Consider the following 21,843-nt stretch of genomic DNA (forward strand, 5'->3'; position numbering starts at 1 on the left):
TCTATTAACATTTTAATCTATTTGGTGTGCTTTGTTTCTGTGATTAACCGTATTTTATGCCCGAAGTCTCAGATTTTATGTGTGTGGATGGTGTATAACCCTGTTTTAACCCGACCCTTGTGTTTGAAATTTGTGGTCTGTGGGTCTGTTCCTCTTTTAAGGTTTTAACCTTTTAATGGCTTGCATTTGAGGTGACATTTTATTTGTAGAAATGGCCAGATGAATGTAATTAAAGGGTAAATGTGTGTAATTTTAATTGTTGATTTTATTACTGTTTTGATTATTTTATGGTATATAGTTCAGCATAATGTGTTTGTTTAATACTGTTTTAATATGTCTTATTATTATGATTCTATTGTATTGCCATTGATGTGTATTATGTTAAAAATTTCAACCTTTTACATTGTTGTAATATTTGTTTATGATGTATGCTGGAAAGGTTGTTTTAATATGCATGGATGACGATGCCAATTTTAAAAGTGTAGGTTTGATGTTTATATGTTTTGATCAGGTGGTGTTGATTTAAATGATGTGCAGAACTGTTTAATAAAGTATGGAAAAAAAAAAAAAAAAAAATCTGTTCTTATCAGTTTAATATCTGATACGTCCCCCATGGAGGGGACCACATATTAAACGGATTTTTGGAACAGGGAGCCGGAAGTGGGGCTTGCCCCGTCCGCTCCACGCATCGACCCGGTATTGCAGTGTTTCCGGGAATGGTGCACCTCTACTGCCCCCTGTTGTCGAAAGGTAGAACTGACTGACTGACTGACTGACTGAGTGAGTGAGTGAGTGAGTGAGTGACTAATAGACTGAGTGCTGTGAGGGGGGGGGCCCTGTCTGTGCGTGGCCCCCGTTTCCCGCCGTTTTTCTTTTTTTTTTTTTTTTTTTAAAGGAAGGTGACACACTGTTTTTTGCGGTGGACAGCTGCGCTGAGGTAAGGCATGATGTCATCTTTGCCTTTTGAATTTCCCCTCATGTTTGTTAAAATGATTGCTGTCTTTTGAGAGGACAGGAGGACAGGGAGGAGTCGGGGCCCCGAGGACGGCGGCTGCGACGCCCCTGGGCATTCTACTCCGAGCGGGGGCGTCACGCAGGCCCGGCTAACGGCGACCGGCTTGGCGGCGGCCCCATATCGACTCGGGTCTCTCTTCATCCCGTATAAATCTTTCGCCTTTTACTAAAGATTTCCGTGGAGAGGGATAGCGATGAGTTCATGGTATTTTTGGAGGCTCTGTCCAAGCAGAGCTGCACTGCTGCTGTCAAAGGAAGACTGGGCCCGGCTTAGCAGCTGGCGTTAGGTGCCCGGTGGCGCGGCTGTGGTCTCCCTGGATCACGCGTGGACTTGCCGGGCGACACCTGCCAGAGGGGCTGGTGAGGGCTGAGCCGCGCCAGCTCTGTCGGCATACCGCATGCCGGCGCCCGGCGGGGCGCAATTTGTGGGTATCGCTTCTCGGCCTTTTGGCTAAGATCAAGTGCTTCTTTTTGGAGGGATTTTTATTGCCAGGTTTTTTAGTGGAGGCAACAGCGAACCTAAAGCGTGACCAGCAGGTGGCTTGACCGCCGCTGCCACGGGGCTAGCTGTTGTCTCCTTTTAGCGCTATTTTTTATTTTGGGTAGCCCTTGCAAGCCTAACGTGCAGGTTCGGGTGGCTTGACCGCCGTTCCCGCAGGGTGAGCTTGGGGTTTTATTTCCAGCTTTTATTAGTTTAGGCACCCAGCTAGGACACGTCGACTCCCTGCCCGGCTCCCGAGGACTCTCTTGCCCACCATCGCCAGGATGTCCGGGAGCCCACACAGGACCGTCGTAGTCATCCGGCATACAGCAGCCTTCAAGTGGACTCACCAGGAGGAACCGGAGAGTTTCCCGGAGAGACTGACCTTCATCCGGGAGGTGCTCTTCGGCCTCCTGGGACTCACTATGGAAGACATCATCTGTTTGCAGCGCAACCAGTCTTCGGCCTTCTTCTATGTGACTTGCACTACGGAAGAGGGCTACAAGAAGATGTTGACTGCATGCAGCCGCTTGGAGGAAGAGCTTCGCCGGATGTACTATGACGTGGAGCCACTGTGGAAGCTGGACCAGAGAGTGATCACCGTCCATGTCTTGGACCCCTTTGTTCCAGCTGAAGCGGTGGCTGCCTTCCTGGGCAGGTTTGTCGACGTGGTCCCTGGGCACAGGGACGTGAGAGACCAGCTGGGTGTCTGGACTGGGCACAGACAGTTCCGGGTGTGCCTGCGCCCCGACGCTAGCTCCCCTGACGGGTATAGCCACCCACCTGCTCATTTTATGATAGGTCGTTGCAAGGGCTACCTTTTTTACTCCGGGCAACCCTCCTCCTGACGCTTGTGCCACGGCCTGGGCCACACCGCGGACTCCTGTACCACCATGAAGTGCTGGAGATGCCTGGACGTCGGTCACTTGGCGAAGGACTGCAAGGGCCCCCTCCGGTGTAACCTGTGCAGAGGTGAGGACCATCTGGCTCGGAGCTGCCCTCAGCGCAAACCGTCCTGGGCCGACGCCGTTACCCGGGGCTCGGCTGTGGACGGGGCCCGACAGCAGGCACTGCCGGGCTGCGCTGAGATGCACGGGGGAGCCGAGAGGGGAGCTGAGAACACCGAGGATCAGCCCTTCGCCAGTGCCGATGGGGAGTCCACGGCCTCCAGTGCTTCTGTGGAGTCCCCAGGTAAGGGTCCATTGGCCGTGGCTGAAAAGCGCGCAACCTCTCCCTCCAGGTTTGTCCAAAGCAGGAGGAGGAAGAAGGCCCGGAGGAACGAGGACACTGCTTTAGGCCGAGAAGCGATTTCCCCTTTTGAACAGATGGACTTACTAAGTGTTCTGGTCTCCCCACTTGAGAGACGGTCTTATCCAGTGCAGCAGGACATTGCAAATGAACGTTCTTTTTTAGCCACTGTTGAGTCCGGGGGAGACCTTAGTTTTAATGGGGATATTTCTGAGGATGATAATGTTTTACCTTTTTAAAGATTTTAGGATTTCTGCTATATTTATGGATTTAATACTGTTTTAATGTGTGTTGTAATGTTTTGAGTAGTTTCATATTTTAAGTTTTGTATGTTTATAAGGTGTCTTGTATTATTATGGTAGTAATATGTTTTTGTTAATTATAGTGTTGGATTAAGTTTGTGGGTATAAATGGGTTTTGATGTGCTATTTTGATTAGTATTGATGTGGGTTTGTTTTAGTTAGTATGTGGAAAATGTTGGGTTTTTATAGTTTTATGTGTTGTTCTTAGATTGTAAGCAGAAATGTTGAATAAAGATGAATTAAAAAAAAAAAAAAAATCTGTTCTTATCAGTTTAATATCTGATACGTCCCCCATGGAGGAGACCACATATTAAACGGATTTTTGGAACAGGGAGCCGGAAGTGGGGCTTGCCCCGTCCGCTCCACGCATCGACCCGGTATTGCAGTGCTTCCGGGAATGGTGCACCTCTACTGCCCCCTGTTGTCGAAAGGCAGAACTGACTGACTGACTGACTGACTGACTGACTGAGTGAGTGACTAATAGACTGAGTGCTGTGAGGGGGGGGGCCCTGTCTGTGCGTGGCCCCCGTTTCCCGCCGTTTTTCTTTTTTTTTTTTTTTTTTTTTTTTAAAAGGAAGGTGACACACTGTTTGTGCGGTGGACAGCTGCGCTGAGGTAAGGCATGATGTCATCTTTGCCTTTTGAATTTTCCCTCATGTTTGTTAAAATGATTGCTGTCTTTTGAGAGGACAGGAGGACAGGGAGGAGTCGGGGCCCCGAGGACGGCGGCGGCGACGCCCCTGGGCATTCTACTCCGAGCGGGGGCGTCACGCAGGCCCGGCTAACGGCGACCGGCTTGGCGGCGGCCCATATCGACTCGGGTCTCTCTTCATCCCGTATAAATCTTTCGCCTTTTACTAAAGATTTCCGTGGAGAGGGATAGCGATGAGTTCATGGTATTTTTGGAGGCTCTGTCCAAGCAGAGCTGCACTGCTGCTGTCAAAGGAAGACTGGGCCCGGCTTAGCGGCTGGCGTTAGGTGCCCGGTGGCGCGGCTGTGGTCTCCCTGGATCACGCGTGGACTCGCCGGGCGACACCTGCCAGAGGGGCTGGTGAGGGCTGAGCCGCGCCAGCTCCGTCGGCATCCCGCATGCCGGCGCCCGGCGGGGCGCAATTTGTGGGTATCGCTTCTCGGCCTTTTGGCTAAGATCAAGTTTTTAAAAACTTTTGCCGTTTTTCTTAGCCGTTTTACCCGTCGTGTTTGTTAGTTTAGCGGATACCAAGGGGATCCTAATGCGTGCCCAGCAGGTGGCCTGACCGCCGCTGCCACGGGGTGAACCTTGGTATCCTGTTTTAGTGTTTTTCAGCCCTTGTTTGTTTTTATTCACTTTTATTATTTTGTTTTTTAGTCTAGTTTTTAGCTCAGCTCGTCTTGGACTACGGTGGAAGGACCTCTGGAACACTGCGCCTTGCTCCACTCCGAGTGGGACGGCTGATGCCGGAGCACCCCGGCTGGAGGATGGCAGCTACGGCTCCTAGGACGGCAGTGACGGCCCCAGCGGCGGCTCCAGTGGCCGGGACGACCCTCTCCTCGGGACCGGGTCCGATGGTAGGTGGCGGCCTGCTTAACATGGCCCGGTTCCGGTGGAGGAACCTGGATGGAGAGACCCAGTTTCATGACAGGGTCTTCTTCATCCGGGAGGTTGTCTTTGGTGTGCTGGGCCTTAAGCTGGAGGACCTGATCTGCGTTCAGAGGAACCATCCCCAGAGGTTTCTGGATGTTACCTTGTCCTCTGAGGAGGCATACCGGGGGGTGCTGGAGCAGAGCAAGTCCGACCACCCGCTCTTGAACATGTACTCGGTTGAGCCCTTGTGGTTTACGGACAAGCGGGTGGTAACGGTGCATGTGTTCAATCCTTACGTGTCTGCGGAGGCCGTCTGCCGGTTCCTCACTAAATACGTTGAGGTTTTACCAGGACACAGAGATGTCCGGGACGAGCTGGGTGTGTGGAATGGGCGCCGCCAGCTCCAGGTGCGACTGCGGCCGGATGGAAAGGGGGGACATCTTCATCCCCCAGCCTACTTTTCCATCGGGCCCAACAGGGGGTACCTGTTCTACACTGGACAGCCTACCTTCTGCCGGTCGTGCCAGGGCCATGGACACAAGGCGGAGGACTGCCCGGACCTTAAGTGCCGTAACTGCCTTGAGCCCGGGCACATGGCTAAGGACTGTAAGGGCCCCCAACGTTGTCGCCACTGTAGCAGCGAGGAGCACCTGGCCCGTGTCTGCCCCCAGCGCTCCTATGCGGGCGTTCTGGCAGGTGGGGGGCAGGTGAGGCAAGTGCCGGACCGGGAACTGCTCCCTGCCCCAAAGTCAGGGGGGCCTCAGGAGAGGTCAGTGGGGGCCCAGGAAGAAGTGGCCAGGTCCCCAGTGAAGACCCCGTTGGGGGCTGAGGGGCCCCGGGCTCAGGCTGGGCAGTCCCCGCAGGCCCGGGCCGGGGTCACCAAAAGGAAGAAGAAGGGTGACCCCAAGGACAAAACCAAGAAGACGAGGAAGGAAGCAGACGAGGCAACAGGTACCCCCAAGGAGGCGGCGCCCCCAGCTGAGGCCCCTGTACAGGTCGTATCGCCCCCCGCCCCCAAAACAGAAGATATAAGTTGGAACTTGTCAATGTTGTCCCCAGCCCTTCCCCAGGAGGACATTACCTTTTCGGGCCTGGAGGTTTCACCAAACGACCAGGCCTACCTGGAGGACTCAATGCTGGGGAAAATCCTGGGCATGAGCGGGGAGGGGGAACAGGGGTCTTAATAGCTGGTTTTAGGGTTTATAGTTTTTAAAAATTTTTATGGTTTTAATGTCTTATTGTTTTATTCTTCTTTTAATCCCCCCATGGCTGGTTTTAAAATTTTTACTGTTAACGCCAGAGGGTTGAGGAACCCAGTCAAAAGGGCCGCGGTCTTTGATGAACTGACATCCTCCCCTTTCAATCTCTGTTTCTTGCAGGAAGTCCACCTCAGGGACCAGCGGGACGTGGCTCTTTTCTCACAAGCGTGGAAGAGGGGTAAGTCCTGCTGGAGCGTTGGTGGTGTCCATTCTTCAGGCGTCGGCATCCTTTTTGGTGACCGGGCCTTTGAGAATGTGAGTACCTTCACTGTAGTGCAGGGAAGGGTTTTGGGAGTGGACGCCACCTGGAGAGGTCAGCACATCCGGGCGATGTGCGTTTACGCTCCAGTGGAGGCCTCGTCCCGCATTGCGCTTTTTGAGGAGCTGGCCCAGTTTTGTGTCACTAATAGACACATAATTTTAGGAGGGGACTTCAATACTTTTTTAGAAGGGAAAGGGGATGTCAGCACTAAACATTTTAGGAATTTGATCCGCAGCCTCAACCTCTCTGATGGTTTTAAAATGTGCAACCCCACAGATCCGGGCCATACCTGGCACAACAGTCGTGGGGCCAGCAGCCGTATTGATTATATTTTAGCTTCGCCCTCTGTTGTTTTTAGGAAGGTTTTGAGGTCTCCACGGTGGTATTCGGACCATACATCGGTCGAGGCCACAGTTTCCATTGACGCCCCTACCTTCGGGAGGGGCTATTGGAAGCTGAACGTGGAGATCTTAGAAGAGAGAGACTTTAGGTCTCTCTTCCTGGATCATTTTACTGCGTGGCGGGGCTGTAAGGCAGCCTACGTCTCCACGGCCGCATGGTGGGAGAGCGTAAAAGAGAGGGTTAGAGCTCTAGCTATCCACTATTGCGGCCAGCGTAAAGCTAAAAGGCTTTACGAAATCCAACGGCTAGAGACCAGGCTGCAGAGGGAGTATGCCCGCCACAACAACGGAGGGGCTTTGAACTTTGAGGAGGCGCAGGCAGCCAAAGCTAAGCTGAGGGGCCTGCACGAGCAATCGGCTGCGGCCTCCTTGTTTTGGGCCAGGGCTTTGGAAAGGGAGGAGAATGAGAAATGTACAGCCTTCTTCTTTAATAAGGTGAAACTGGCCCGTGAGGAAAAGTGTTTCACTGCCCTCCGGGACCAAGGAGGCAATCTGGTCTCCGATTCGGCCCGGATGCTGGAGGTTGCTAAATGTTTTTACGGTGACCTTTTTAAGAAAAGGGAGACCGAACCTGAGCTAGGGGAGCAGTTTTTATCCAAACTCAAACCTAGTCTTCCCAGTGAGGCAAGGGACAGCTTAGATGCCCCCTTCACTCTAGCCGAGCTGACTGAGGTGCTAGGCAAAATGAACCGGCGCAAAGTTCCTGGTCTCGATGGACTCCCCGTGGAATTCTATTCCACGTTTTGGGAAGTCCTCGGGCCGGAGCTGCTAGAAGTGGCTGAGGACGTGCAGCGTCAGGGCATGCTCACCAAGAGCATGCGGTCAGGGGTCTTGTCTTTGTTGTACAAGAAGGGCGATCGTGCCGAACTTGGCAACTGGAGACCCCTGACAATGCTTTGCGTAGATGCAAAGATCATAGCAAAGACCCTAACTGAGCGCCTAAAAAAGGCCATGACCCACCTGGTCCATAGTGACCAGACTTGCGGGGTCCCGGGTCGATCTGCGACTTGGAATTTACATTTAATTCGGGACGCGATCGCCTGGGCTGAGGACAGGAATGTCCCTCTGGCACTCGTTAGCTTGGACCAGGAGAAGGCGTTTGACCGAGTGGACCACTGCTTCCTGTTTGGGGTATTGAGCAGGCTAGGTTTTGGGCCTAAGTTCTTGGGATGGGTTCATGCGCTTTATACTGAGGTTGGTAGCCATGTGTCGATTAATGGTTCCCTCAGTGATTGGGTTCCCCAGTCAAGTGGAGTGAGGCAGGGTTGCCCTCTCTCCCCCCTCCTCTACGCTCTATATATAGAGCCACTGGCGAGCGCCATCCGTGCCCATCCAGGTATCAACGGCCTGATCCTGCCAGGGAGTGGGGGCCTGACGGTAAAGCTGGCCCAGTACGCAGACGATACCACTCTGTTTGTGTGCTCGGACCATGCGCTCGGTCACGCCCTGGGCTTGGTGCAGGCGTTCGGGAAGGCCTCCGGGGCTGCACTTAACCTTAGCAAGTCGGTGGTCAAGTACTTTGGCAGCTGGAAGGCGAGAGAGGACGTCCCGGGGGGGCTCACTCTCTGCGGCGGCCCTCTCAAGGTGTTGGGGGTTAACTTTCTTTCGAAAGGTGCTGCCCGGGTAAACTGGGAAGAGCGTTTGACGATCGCCAGGCGGAAGATGGGGATGTGGAAGGCCAGGTCCCTGTCCTTCCTGGGTAAGGTTCTCGCCTTGAAGGTTGATATCCTTCCCACCCTCCTCTACCTCGCCCATGTGTTCCCCATGCCCCGCTTCATGCGGAGAGGCTTAACTAAGGATGTGTTTAACCTTGTTTGGGGCGGCAGGTATGAGTATGTGAGGAGGGAAGTGATGTACCTTGGAAAGGACAGTGGGGGGAGGGATGTTCCTGACTTCCCTCTCAAGCTTGACTGCCTGTTCTTCTCCCAGATCTGTGCACGTCTGGTGGCTCCCCTAGAACACCCCCACCAGTATTTTGTTCACTTGTGGCTGGCCCTGCCCATGAGACGTCTGTTGACGTCGTGGTCCAACGCCGGGCCCAAGGCGGAGACGCTGCCGACCCACTATCACCATGCTATTAAGTGGAGTAAGTCTCTTCCGGCAGGTCTCCCCCCAGGGACCCTCACCAGGCACCGAGCCCTGTATCGGGCTGTGCTGGTGAAGAGGGGAACCCGTGCTGTGCTGGGCCTGGAGAAGGACACCTGGACCAGGATCCAGCCCAAGGGGTTGGATAACCGGCTGCAGGACCTGAACTGGCAGTGTGTGCATGGTAAGCTGCCGGTCAGGGATGTACTGTACAGGCACAAGCTGACCAGACACTCAGGCTGCCCACGTCCCGAGTGCTCAGAGGAGGAGACCCTCAGGCACGCCTTTTGGGACTGTGGGTATGCCAGGGAGGTCTGGAGATCAGTGCAAGGCCTGTGCAGGAAACTAGACCCGCAGTTTGTGTTGTCCTACGATAAGGTGATGATGGGGTGGCCCCAAGGTCCTCAGACTCCCTTCCCGCCCCGGATGTGGCTGCTGATCAGCATGACCAAACGTGAACTTTGGAATGCAAGGTCGGCACTCATCCATAAAGGGGCAGATTTGAGGGCCTGGGGATTATATCGAAAGATTGTGGCGGACTTGGATTTCAGGATGGAGCGGGACATCATCCAGTGGGGCTACCACGAGGCCAAGGAAAGGTGGAAGGGCCTTCTGCGGCCATAGCCCCACTAACATCTTGGTGAGTACGAGCTCCATCCAGGAAGGTCGGTGTGGCACGTGAGTTGTGAACGCACGCACCTTATACTGTGCCTTTCTTGGTGGTGCGTTAATGTTTTTTTTCAGTGTCACACCATAAAGTTCACAAGGATCGGAAACCCTTTGCAATGGGATTTTAAGCCTGGGGGTGATTTTGAAAATAACCACTGACACTCAATGGTTTTTGATTAATATTTGCTTATTTATTGAATGTCTGGTGTGGTTTATGTATTTTATATTTAAATTTTAAACTTTGATATGGGCTGAATTTTAATGGTGTGTTAATGTCTTGTTTGAGATCCTCTTAAGGAGATGATAATTTTAATATTTTATTTGATTGAAATAAAAATTGTAATTGAATTTGAAATAGCCGGAATGATGAGTGAAGGTGGGCCGAGTTGATGAAGCGACGGGTATCCAACTCTGACTGGTAAAAAAAAAATAAAAATCTGTTCTTATCAGTTTAATATCTGATACGTCCCCCATGGAGGGGACCACATATTAAACGGATTTTTGGAACAGGGAGCCGGAAGTGGGGCTTGCCCCGTCCGCTCCACGCATCGACCCGGTATTGCAGTGCTTCCGGGAATGGTGCACCTCTACTGCCCCCTGTTGTCGAAAGGCAGAACTGACTGACTGACTGACTGAGTGAGTGAGTGAGTGACTAATAGACTGAGTGCTGTGAGGGGGGGGGCCCTGTCTGTGCGTGGCCCCCGTTTCCCGCCGTTTTTCTTTTTTTTTTTTTTTTTTTTTTTTTAAAGGAAGGTGACACACTGTTTGTGCGGTGGACAGCTGCGCTGAGGTAAGGCATGATGTCATCTTTGCCTTTTGAATTTTCCCTCATGTTTGTTAAAATGATTGCTGTCTTTTGAGAGGACAGGAGGACAGGGAGGAGTCGGGGCCCCGAGGACGGCGGCTGCGACGGCCCTGGGCATTCTACTCCGAGCGGGGGCGTCACGCAGGCCCGGCTAACGGCGACCGGCTTGGCGGCGGCCCCATATCGACTCGGGTCTCTCTTCATCCCGTATAAATCTTTCGCCTTTTACTAAAGATTTCCGTGGAGAGGGATAGCGATGAGTTCATGGTATTTTTGGAGGCTCTGTCCAAGCAGAGCTGCACTGCTGCTGTCAAAGGAAGACTGGGCCCGGCTTAGCGGCTGGCGTTAGGTGCCCGGTGGCGCGGCTGTGGTCTCCCTGGATCACGCGTGGACTCGCCGGGCGACACCTGCCAGAGGGGCTGGTGAGGGCTGAGCCGCGCCAGCTCCGTCGGCATCCCGCATGCCGGCGCCCGGCGGGGCGCAATTTGTGGGTATCGCTTCTCGGCCTTTTGGCTAAGATCAAGTAGGCCTGGACGATATGGCAAAAATTTATATCACGATATATTTCTTAATTTTGGTCGATACGATATAATTCCGATATCGATATGGGTAATATTAAAAAGCCTCAGGAAAAAACTGCCGAGGACACGCACAATGGTTGTCTGCAAACTGAATTTGCAAAGTCTATAATACCTCCAGGCTCCTCCTATTAAAATTATATAATTTTTTTTTTAAATAAAAACAGTACAAAAAAAAAAAGGTTCACTTTTTTTTTGTATTTAGCCTTTACAAACAAGAAATGTGAAATAAACTATCAAATAAATAAAACTCTCAGACTCAGCTTATTAACAATAATATATTTCCATTTAAACTAGAACAGGCTGATTATTCATATACAGTCGAACCCGGTTATGTCGCCGGCCTAGGGGGTTGCCAAAAAGCGTCGAGATAACCGATGATCGAGATAACCGAAAACCAATATGGCAGCAATATATTAGCATGTGCTTGAAATGTATTTATGTGTGTTAATAACTGAGAATGTACATACATACATACGCGATCGGCATGCTATAAATATGTACATACATCGGGGCCGGTTCTAGACATGCATATATGAGGGGGCAGACAGAAATGTGAAGGGGGCACATGGTGGCGACAAAGGCGGGAAAGGGGTGGGGTGGTGCTCTGGATAACTGTTTTTGTCATGTAATTGGTTTGCACTTTGTCAGGCCTCTGCCCTAAGACCTGTCCAACTTGGGTGTCCCACCTGAAGGCTAAGCTTCTGCTGGTGTAGCTCTTAGGGTCACTGAGGCACGCAAAGCCCCTGACCACAGTAAGGTGGCAATCCCTCAGGGGGAAAACTGAAAAGTAAAACAAAAAATAAAATAAAATATTCCTCATCAGATTAAAAACAAGACATTTACCTTAATTGGATGGCCTATATCAAACATATTTGAACCCAACAAAACACTTTTCACTATTGCCAATATTACCAAAACTAAAAAGGGTAGGCTAAGTTATGAAAAAGAAAAAATCAATTCACCGAGTCTTGAAATATAAAACTGAAAAATAGGATCGGTCAGGGTTCATTTCACTACATGTTGTACTTGTTATAACTATGTATGTGACGAATAAAGAATCTTGAAATCACAACGAACAAGTCGCTCAATGAGAATGAATGACGTAACCGACTGGCTAAGCTGCTTCTAGCGCCAAGGTGGTTCAAATGGTACGATCCACACTAGGGGTGTCTAAAATCGTTTTACATAAAATTTTCCTACAAGGTAAGGTTCTTTCTTTAAAAAAAAAAAAACAACAAGAAAAATGTTAATACCCCCCCCCCCAAACTGCTATTTTTGTCTATTTGGGGGGGGTCTTGATCGGGGGGTACTGGGGGGTACAGTACCCCCCGATCAAGACCCCCCCCAAACAGACAAAAATAATTCGAACCATGATCTCACTAATCACTATGATTTTGACGAGAGAGATTGCTGTTTCCTCCAAACCTTCCGCAATCACGCAGCTCATTTCGCTTTGCCCTGCCTACTGAGAAACTGGCTCATTTGCATACTAACAGTGATTGGATGTTTAGCTGGGGGGAGGGTGAGTGGGGGATCTGCCGAGTGCTGCGTGAGCCCGCGCACAAACAGAACGCGGAGGGAAAGAGCGAACAAGAAGTGAAACTTATCATCTCGTTTGTGCCTTTTTCAGTGGATTTTTCAGCTACTGTAGTAAATCTTGTCCATATTCAGTTTGTGGGTAATTATTATTTTCTTCCTCAACTTCTAAAAGTTTGATTTAAGGGGGCAGGACGTTTGCTTAAGGGGGCGTTGCCCCAGCGTAGAGCCGGCCCCGACATACATGTTGGCTAACAAAAGGCATACCACCAACTAACAGCAGAGATTTACCAGTATACAATAAAAACCACCGTCGTTTCTTGATACAAACCTTTAATTATATTCTCCAACATTGAAAACACAAAGATCGCTCACAAAATCACAAAAAACCTGCGGGGTGTACTGTAGTTCGTTTTCACAAAAAGCTAACCAGTGTCAAAATTAAATTCACGAGTCATTTCCCTCTGACGCAGCTCTGAAAAGTATCATACACGTGGTTACTATGGTTTCTTTACAAAGTCTAAAATGCTTTGTTGCTTTTGCTTTTAACAGTCTGCTTAAACAAATGCTTCAATATTATTTATGCTGTCTAAAAAAGTTTTACCTGGATCACGTTTCACAGCTGCGTTGTTCAGCAAATTACCATGCAAATGCGATTTGAATACGCGCTGTTTAGCACTTGTGATACATGTAAATATCGGAAATGTGTTTAAAAATCGTATCACCGTTATCGAAAAAAAATATATCGCGATATATATTGATATCGAATTATTGTCCAGCCCTATGTAAATTAGATTAGATTAGAAGCTTTATTTGTCATTGCATAAAATACGTAGTATTAAACACAACGAAATTTAGAGTTGCCACTCTTAGTCAGTGTTTTAAAACCAATATAGTTAAGAATTAACAAATCTGCCCCAAGGCAGCCTACCCACACTCACTCATACACTCCCCCCAAACCTATTCACTCCTCTCACCCAAAACATTAGTCCCCACCTTCCAACCAAAACAAGACACTCCCCTGCACAAAGGTATAACATTATAGTAAACGTAACAGCATCAGACTATCAAATGCCTGTTGTTAAAGTGCGATGGTGATGAGGATAAAGTGATCAAATACAATTTCCAGAGACATAGTTAATCATTGCAGACGGTGGAAGGAGGGGGGGGGGGGATTGGGGTGGTGGGTGACCAATGTCTGCAGAGGGATATTGTTTTTGTTAAGTGAACGTATGGCCCAGGGAAAAAAACTGTTGGAAAGTCTTGTAGTGCGGGCGTTTAGTGACCTGAACCGCCTGCCGGAGGGAAGCGGGTTGAACAGGTGGTGGGCTGGGTGGGCAGAGTCTTTGAGAATGGACCTGGACCTGGAGAGGCAGCGGGATTCGGCGAGCTTTTCCAGGGAGGGCAGAGGGTGGCCTATGATCTTTTGGGCTGTGTAAATGACCCTCTGCATGGCCTTCCTGTCTGCTGCTGTACATCCCGCATACCATACTGTGATGCTGAAGGTGAGTATGCTTTCGATGACTGTCCGGTAGAAGGACACCAGCAGCTTCTGTTCCAGATGGTTTTTCCTGAGAATTCTCAGGAAGTGCATACGCTGCTGGGCCTTCTTAGTTATTGCTTTAGTGTTGGTGGACCAAGTGAGATCTTCGGTGATGTGTACCCCTAGGAATTTAACTTACGCCACCTGCTCAATGCATTCCCCGTTAAGATTCAGTGGAGCATGGGCAGTGCGTTTGCGTCTGAAGTCTATGATGATTTCCTTGGTTTTTAGTGTGTTGAGAAGTAAGTTGTTTGATGTGCACCAAGTTGCAAGTGACTGCACCTCATCTCTGTATGCTGTCTCATCGCCCCCTGAAATGAGACCGACCACTGTGGTATCATCTGCGAACTTTATGATGAGGTTGGAGGGGTGGATGGGGGAACAATCTGATGTATAGAGTGTGTACAGGAGTGGGCTCAACACACAGCCTTGGGGGGAGCCAGTGCTGAGTGTGAGCGAAGGGGAAAGATGGCGACCGAGTCTCACTTGTTGTGGCCTATTGGAGAGGAAGTCTTTAATCCAAGCGCAGGTGGAGGGAGGGAGGCGTAAGTCCAGGAGTTTTTTAATCAGAATGTCCGGGTTTATTGTATTGAAGGCTGAGCTGAAATCTATGAAGAGCAGTCTTGCATAGTTACCCGGGTGGTCAAGGTGTTTCAGCGTTGCATGGAGGGCGATGGCAATGGCGTCCTCAGTGGAACGGTTTGCCCTGTAGGCTAACTGGTGGGGGTCAAATGATGGAGGGAGGTAGTCTTTGATGTGCTTGGCAACCAGCTTTTCCAGGCACTTCATTGCCACAGATGTTAATGCCACAGGCCTAAAGTTGTTCAGGTTTTTGCAGGCAGATGTTTTTGGAACTGGAATGATGGTAGAGGATTTCCAGCAGTATGGGACGATGGCTCGGGACAGGGAGATGTTGAAAATCTTGGTGAAAATTCCTGCCAGTTGGTCTGAGCACGCCTTGAGTACCTTGCCAGGCACTCCATCCGGTCCAGCTGTTTTCCTTGGATTAACCTCCCTCAGGACCCTCCTCACCTGATGTTCCTGGAGGAGTAGCGGGGTGTTGGTGAAGGCTGGGGGGGGTGCTGAATGACCATTTGCCTCGAACCGGGCAAAGAAGTTATTTAACTCCTCTGCCATTGTAGCATCGGCGGAAGGGGGTGTGATCTGGTGGCCCTTGTAGTTGGTGATGTTTTGTAATCCGTGCCACACTTGACGTGGGTTCTTGTCTGTGATGTATCCCTCTATTTTCCTTTTGTATGCGACCTTAGCAGCCCTGATGCCTTTCTTCAGGTTAGCTCTGGATGCACTGTACAGTGCCCTGTCTCCTGACCTGAATGCTGTGTTACGGTCCCTGATGAGGTGCCGCACTTCACTCGTCATCCAGGGTTTTTGGTTGGGGAATACCCTAACACGTTTGGTGATGGTGACCATATCAATACAGTAAACAATGTATGATAGCACAGTCACTGTAAATTCCTCCAAATCGTTGCTTTCAAAAACACTCCAGTCCGTGGTTGTGAAGCAGTCTTGAAGCTGGGAGAGGGCGTCCCCGGGCAAGGTGTTGATCACCCTGGTGAATGGCTTGCTTTTCCTGATGTAGGGAGTATAGGCGGGTACGAGATGCAGCGAGAGGTGGTCCGACTGGCCAATGTGAGGGTGTGGCTCTGTTTTATATGCATGTTTAATATTACAGTAAACATGGTCAAGGGTGTTGCTCTCCCTGGTGGCACATTTCACATATTGGGTGAATTTAGGGAGAACAGTTTTCAGGCAAGCCTGATTAAAATCCCCAGCTATTATGTGTACCCCATCCGGCTGGTCCAGTTGTTGTTTACTAATGCATCCATGAAGATAGCTTAGAGCTACGTCCCCGTTAGCATCTGGGGGGATATACACAGCCGTAATGGAGACTACAGTTAGCTCCCTAGGTAAGTAAAAAGGGCGGCAGATGACAGTTAATGCCTCAAGATCAGGGGAACAGTATTTATGAGTAACATGGCTTTGTGAGCACCAGTCATTGTTAATGTAAATGCAGAGACCACCTCCTCTTTTCTTACCAGAGTCACTGTTCCTGTCGTTCCGGTGAATGACGCGACCTGCTAGCTGCACAGCTTTGTCGGGTATAGCAGGATGTAGCCAGGTTTCAGTTAGGATCAGCACACAGCAGTCCCGGACGAAGTTGTTATTTGCTATCCGTAGCTCTAGGTCATCCATTTTATGCACGATAGATCTTACGTTTGCCAGGAAGACGCTAGGGAGAGGTGGTCTGTGAGGATCCTTCTTTAGCCTCTTTATCAGGCCGGCTCGACATCCCCGTTTTTGTTTCCTGTCCCGTCTCCGTCGTCGCTGTCTGTGAGAGCCGACAACAATCCATGGAGACCCCGGTGTCCTCGATATTTCAGGCGGTATGTTGTTGGCTTGTTGAAAATAGTCCGTGACGGGAATGCTATTTTGAAAACCGATGCTGATCAGGTTTGCACGACTGTATACGCATTGTGCTTGGCAGAGTTCGCCATACAATTGCCACACCGAACTAGAGGGCACCAAGCTGCAGCACTCACGCGCGCCGCCATCTTGCCATCTTTGCAAAATGATGACATTTTGGAAAATGTTAAATATAAATATAAATGTTAAATATAAATGTTAACATATCTAAATGTTAACATATCTAAATGTTAAATGTAAATGTTAAATGTTAAATATAAATGTTACATGTAGACTCTAAATGTTGAGAACATATGCAAATTCGCCACTCCCATCTGCATAGAAATGGGCGGTAACGACGAAATTAGCCCGCTAAGTGGTTGCAGGTTAGGGGCGATTGAGGACAATATGGCGAATTCGGCTCACTTAGATGCTATAGAACGCTGCATTACATGGCGTTGCTTCACAGCCGGGAGCAACATCATCTGCACTTTCCACTGTAACATCGATAAATTATGAATGTTTAATGGGCCGAGTAGGGGATCAGTAGTATCGTATAAATTGGCCTTAAATATTTCCCGCCATGCTTTAGCTGATGGCGGCAGTTCGTAAGATGCTGCTGAACATTTTGTTCGGAAATGGCAAGAAATCGCTTGCAAAACGGCAGGTCCAATCGCGAGGACCGTAATCCATTGAGATTATCGTCACTGCTACGCGTCGCTCGTTCGCATGTCGGTAAATACTTACGCGCGAACGTGCGATATGTTTCATGTGATGTGTTTAATGATGTTCATCTGGCAAACAGAAAACGGAAGTAAGCAGCAAGGAAATATACTGTTTTTTGTTCTACCCGTTCAGTTAATAACCCAACAAGCTATAACGGGGCTGGTTTGGCACATTCTGCTGAGCTGCTCAGTGATTTTTAGCTCTTGCTAGCTGAGTTCTGGTTATATGCTGAAGACCTTGCAAGTGTTGCATGTGATGATACACTGTGGGTTCATACAGACCATAAGAAATGTGTGAAAGACATGTTACCTCATCTGGCCTGCTGTATGTGTAACCATGACCCCCTTTCTCTCTGAGCTGGACAAGAATTCAAATTCATTTGTGAGGGTCAGATTTCTTTTAAGTATGATCCCTCATTTAGGGTGTCCAGCTGCATACCTGTCTGGACACCATATGTAATGAAGAAGCACCCCCCACCCTGGAAAAGTCATTCGAGGGGGGGGGGCACCTTACAGTTTCACTTTCCTTAAAAGTGATAACACATCACATGAAACATATCGCACGTTCGCGCGTCAGTATTTACCGACATGCGAACGAGCGACGCGTAGCAGTGACGATAATCTCAATGGATTACGGTCCTCGCGATTGGACCTGCCGTTTTGCAAGCGAACCACTTAGCGAGCTAATTCGTCGTTACCGCCCATTTCTATGCAGATAGGCGTGGCTAATTTGCATATTTTCTCAACATTTAGAGTCTACATTTAACATTTATATTTAACATTTACATTTAACATTTAGATTTATATTTAACATTTACATTTAACATTTAGATTTATATTTACATTTAACTTTTACATTTAACATTTAGATATAAGTTAACATTTAACATTTATATTTAACATTTATATTTACATTTAACTTTTATATTTACGTTTACATTTAACATTTATATTTGACATTTACATTTAATATTTATATATAGACATACCATTTATATTTACATATGATGAACAATTGTGCAAATAATCTACACAGCAAAAAATATGATGATCCACAACACCATTGACTTCTAGCTAAATGTCAGAAAATTGCACTAAATGTTGAAAAAGTGGCAAGTACAAAAATGTTTCGTAACTTTACAAATGGCGCCCCATACACTTCCATATTTCAATATAACAGATGCTTTAATTGCAATATCCTTTTTCTTTTATTTATTTCGTGTATTAATTCTGATAAAATGGCTTGTAGAGTGGCAACCACGTTTCTACGTAGATATTTCACAGGAGTGCTTTCAAGCTGTACAGTATAGCTGTACTTATATGAGAAAATTTAATCAGATAACACCAAAACAGTTCAATAGTGCTTGGATGTGAGATCTACAGAAATACAGAATTACAATAAAATACTGACATGTTTGGTGAAAGACATATTTATTTATTGATTTATTATGATTTATTTTATTCGTCAGGAACAGGCATCCATGAACAGTGACGTTGGTAGCCATGGACATCCACATCTGTCTGACGGGACAAGAGAGGGTAAAAATGCAGATTATCCTTACTAAGGAAATTAAGAATAAAGTCAGGAGGAAAAGGGCTCTGTTCCAAAAATGGAAAATAACTAATGATTTCAAAATTAAGCAGGAGTATCTAAGTCTACAGGCAGAGTTAAAAAATGACATTAGGCTATCCAAGAGGGATGTAGAAAGAAAAATTGCATTGGAGGCTAAGCATGACAGTAAAGGTTTCTTCCAATATTTTAACTCCAAGAGAGCACTAAAAGCTGAAATCACTAATTTGCAGGATAGTAAGGGACTTATAATTGATAATGAAATTGATATGGTAAATGAGTTTAATGATTATTTTTCAAGGGTGTTCACAATAGAGAACACAAGTAACTTACCACCAATTAATACGAATACAGCATCGTCTATGACCAATATATGTATAACTGAGGTTGATGTGATACTAAGCCTAGCTAAACTCAAAATAAATAAATCGCAGGGGCCTGATGGCATCTTACCTATAGTCTTAAAAGAGATGAGGGATATTATTAGCCAACCTTTAACTTTAATATTCCAGAAATCGTTATCTGCGGGTGTGGTACCATCAGATTGGAAGCATGCTAATATAACACCCATATTCAAAAAAGGGGATAGAAGTAATCCAGCAAACTATAGGCCATAAAATACTGACATGTTTGGTGAAAGACATATTTATTTATTGATTTATTATGATTTATTTTATTCGTCAGGAACAGGCATCCATGAACAGTGACGTTGATATAGCCATGGACATCCACATCTGTCTGACGGGACAAGAGAGGGGAAAAATGCAGATTATCCTCGACCAGAGAACGCTCAACAGATAATAAACATTTTAATTATCTGTTTAACAAATTAACAATGAAATTAATGTTAACATTAAGAATAATACGATTTCGGGCAACCGTATTGTACTGACTGCGCAGTTGCACTGCAATGCTGAGCTCCTCGAATTTCTCTTTTGTTTACGTCCGACGGAATCTGCATTTTACCCTCACCCGCCAGCGGCTAGTTTAGGTGCTAGGCTAGAGCGGCTAACAACAACAACTTTAACTCACGCCAAACACACTTATAGGGGCTAAACGGCCAACCCTCTGTCCTATGCCACACCTATTCATTCAATATGATGCCTCCTTACCTGCAAACATACAGGCATAGCGGTACATTGTTGTGAGCACATCTGTCTTGCATCTCGTCTCAGCGCTTCATTACAATGTATGTCCGCTGCATTTACACTGTTGACAAAGGTGCTCACGAAAAGGTAGACTCCATCTTGTGGCGAAAATTGGTAACAACACCTTCTTAATGTCTACCTAAATTTGCACTGCTGTTGCCTGTGTGCAAGAAACTGGAGCACAGATAATAAAATAAACCAAACACTGAAAATAAACCAAAACATAAAACGTAAGATGTGCCAAAGAAACAATGCACAAGAGATGACATGAACTACACTCACCTAAAGGATTATTAGGAACACCTGTTCAATTTCTCATTAATGCAATTATCTAATCAACCAATCACATGACAGTTGCTTCAATGCATTTAGGGGTGTGGTCCTGGTCAAGACAATCTCCTGAACTCCAAACTGAATGTCAGAATGGGAAAGAAAGATGATTCAAGCAATTTTGAGCGTGGCATGGTTATTGGTGCCAGACGGGCCGGTCTGAGTATTTCACAATCTGCTCAGTTACTGGGATTTTCACGCACAACCATTTCTAGGGTTTACAAAGAATGGTGTGCAAAGGGAAAAACATCCAGTATGCGGCAGTCCTGTGGGCGAAAATGCCTTGTTGATGCTAGAGGTCAGAGGAGAATGGGCCGACTGATTCAAGCTGATAGAAGAGCAACTTTGACTGAAATAACCACTCGTTACAACCGAGGTATGCAGCAAAGCATTTGTGAAGCCACAACACGCACAACCTTGAGGCAGATGGGCTACAACAGCAGAAGACCCCACCGGGTACCACTCATCTCCACTACAAATAGGAAAAAGAGGCTACAATTTGCACGAGCTCACCAAAATTGGACAGTTGAAGACTGGAAAAATGTTGCCTGGTCTGATGAGTCTTGATTTCTGTTGAGACATTCAAATGGTAGTCAGAATTTGGCGTAAACAGAATGAGAACATGGATCCATCATGCCTTGTTACCACTGTGCAGGCTGGTGGTGGTGGTGTAATGGTGTGGGGGATGTTTTCTTGGCACACTTTAGGCCCCTTAGTGCCAATTGGGCATCGTTTAAATGCCACGGCCTACCTGAGCATTGTTTCTGACCATGTCCATCCCTTTATGACCACCATGTACCCATCCTCTGATGGCTACTTCCAGCAGGATAATGCACCATGTCACAAAGCTCGAATCATTTCAAATTGGTTACTTTAACATGACAATGAGTTCACTGTACTAAAATGGCCCCCACAGTCACCAGATCTCAACCCAATAGAGTATCTTTGGGATGTGGTGCAACGGGAGCTTCTTGCCCTGGATGTGCATCCCACAAATCTCCATCAACTGCAAGATGCTATCCTATCAATATGGGCCAACATTTCTAAAGAATGCTTTCAGCACCTTGTTGAATCAATGCCACGTAGAATTAAGGCAGTTCTGAAGGCGAAAGGGGGTCAAACACCGTATTAGTATGGTGTTCCTAATAATCCTTTAGGTGAGTGTATAATGATGAGCATGTTACACTAAAATAAAAGATGTAGGGGCTGCTTCTTTTCAGTCACTATCCTCGCACTATATATATAAATATAATGGCGTCTTGACATTGTGCAATTACCAGTTCACATTATGAATTCACCAATTAACATGTTATTATGTGTAGCATACAGGTAGGCATTTTCTAAGTAGGAGTCAGAGTCCATAGAAATGCAATGCTGTCATCAGCTTATCAGATGACATGTATCTCCTGTTAATGTCATAAGTCTGCAGCAGCTGTTATTGCACACGATAACACTCTACTGCCACTTCTGCCATAGGCAAGATATCTGCAGCACTTCTGAGTAAAGTACTTTTAACATAAGAATAACTTCCCACCTAACATGTAGTATAGTAGCTCTGGTGAATTGCTGTACTGTCTGACACTTAAAACTACCAAATAGCCTAAATTACTGTTGGTTAACCTTTAAGAACTTCATTAAAACTTTACTTATCTATTGCTGCACTAAGTTCTTATTCTTCTTAAAACAGGGAATATGTAAATAACTAACATCATCACTGCAATAACAATTACTTTTACTCTAATATACTTATTTATCCCTGAGACATAATAGGCTGGACTAATCTATGGTAAGTAAACATCATTCTAGGCTTTCTTATTCGCAAAAGATACTTTTTCTGTTTGACAGGTGATTGGTGAGTATCCTCCTGGTCACTTTGTGCAGATGCAGGGGACTCAT

At 47.4% G+C, this 21,843-nt stretch overlaps 5 non-coding genes and 1 pseudogene across 5 annotated transcripts; all 6 read left to right on the plus strand.

Annotated features, from left to right (window-relative positions):
- The first annotated feature begins 535 nt into the window (after window positions 1-535).
- LOC140584156 (U2 spliceosomal RNA) lies at window positions 536-730 on the plus strand. Its single transcript, XR_011986180.1, has one exon. It is a non-coding gene; the product is annotated as a U2 spliceosomal RNA (small nuclear RNA).
- A 406-nt stretch (window positions 731-1,136) lies between these two features.
- Window positions 1,137-1,250, plus strand: LOC140584244 (U5 spliceosomal RNA). The gene has a single exon (XR_011986206.1). It is a non-coding gene; the product is annotated as a U5 spliceosomal RNA (small nuclear RNA).
- Window positions 1,251-3,230: 1,980 nt separating this feature from the next.
- LOC140584185 (U2 spliceosomal RNA) lies at window positions 3,231-3,456 on the plus strand (annotated as a pseudogene).
- A 402-nt stretch (window positions 3,457-3,858) lies between these two features.
- LOC140584245 (U5 spliceosomal RNA) lies at window positions 3,859-3,972 on the plus strand. The gene has a single exon (XR_011986207.1). It is a non-coding gene; the product is annotated as a U5 spliceosomal RNA (small nuclear RNA).
- Window positions 3,973-9,688: 5,716 nt separating this feature from the next.
- On the plus strand, window positions 9,689-9,875 carry LOC111839775 (U2 spliceosomal RNA). Its single transcript, XR_002837184.2, has one exon. It is a non-coding gene; the product is annotated as a U2 spliceosomal RNA (small nuclear RNA).
- A 399-nt stretch (window positions 9,876-10,274) lies between these two features.
- LOC140584246 (U5 spliceosomal RNA) lies at window positions 10,275-10,388 on the plus strand. Its single transcript, XR_011986208.1, has one exon. It is a non-coding gene; the product is annotated as a U5 spliceosomal RNA (small nuclear RNA).
- The last annotated feature ends 11,455 nt before the right edge of the window (window positions 10,389-21,843 follow it).

The sequence above is a fragment of the Paramormyrops kingsleyae genome, unplaced genomic scaffold (assembly GCF_048594095.1).
Source record: "Paramormyrops kingsleyae isolate MSU_618 unplaced genomic scaffold, PKINGS_0.4 ups31, whole genome shotgun sequence".
Lineage (NCBI taxonomy): Eukaryota > Metazoa > Chordata > Actinopteri > Osteoglossiformes > Mormyridae > Paramormyrops > Paramormyrops kingsleyae.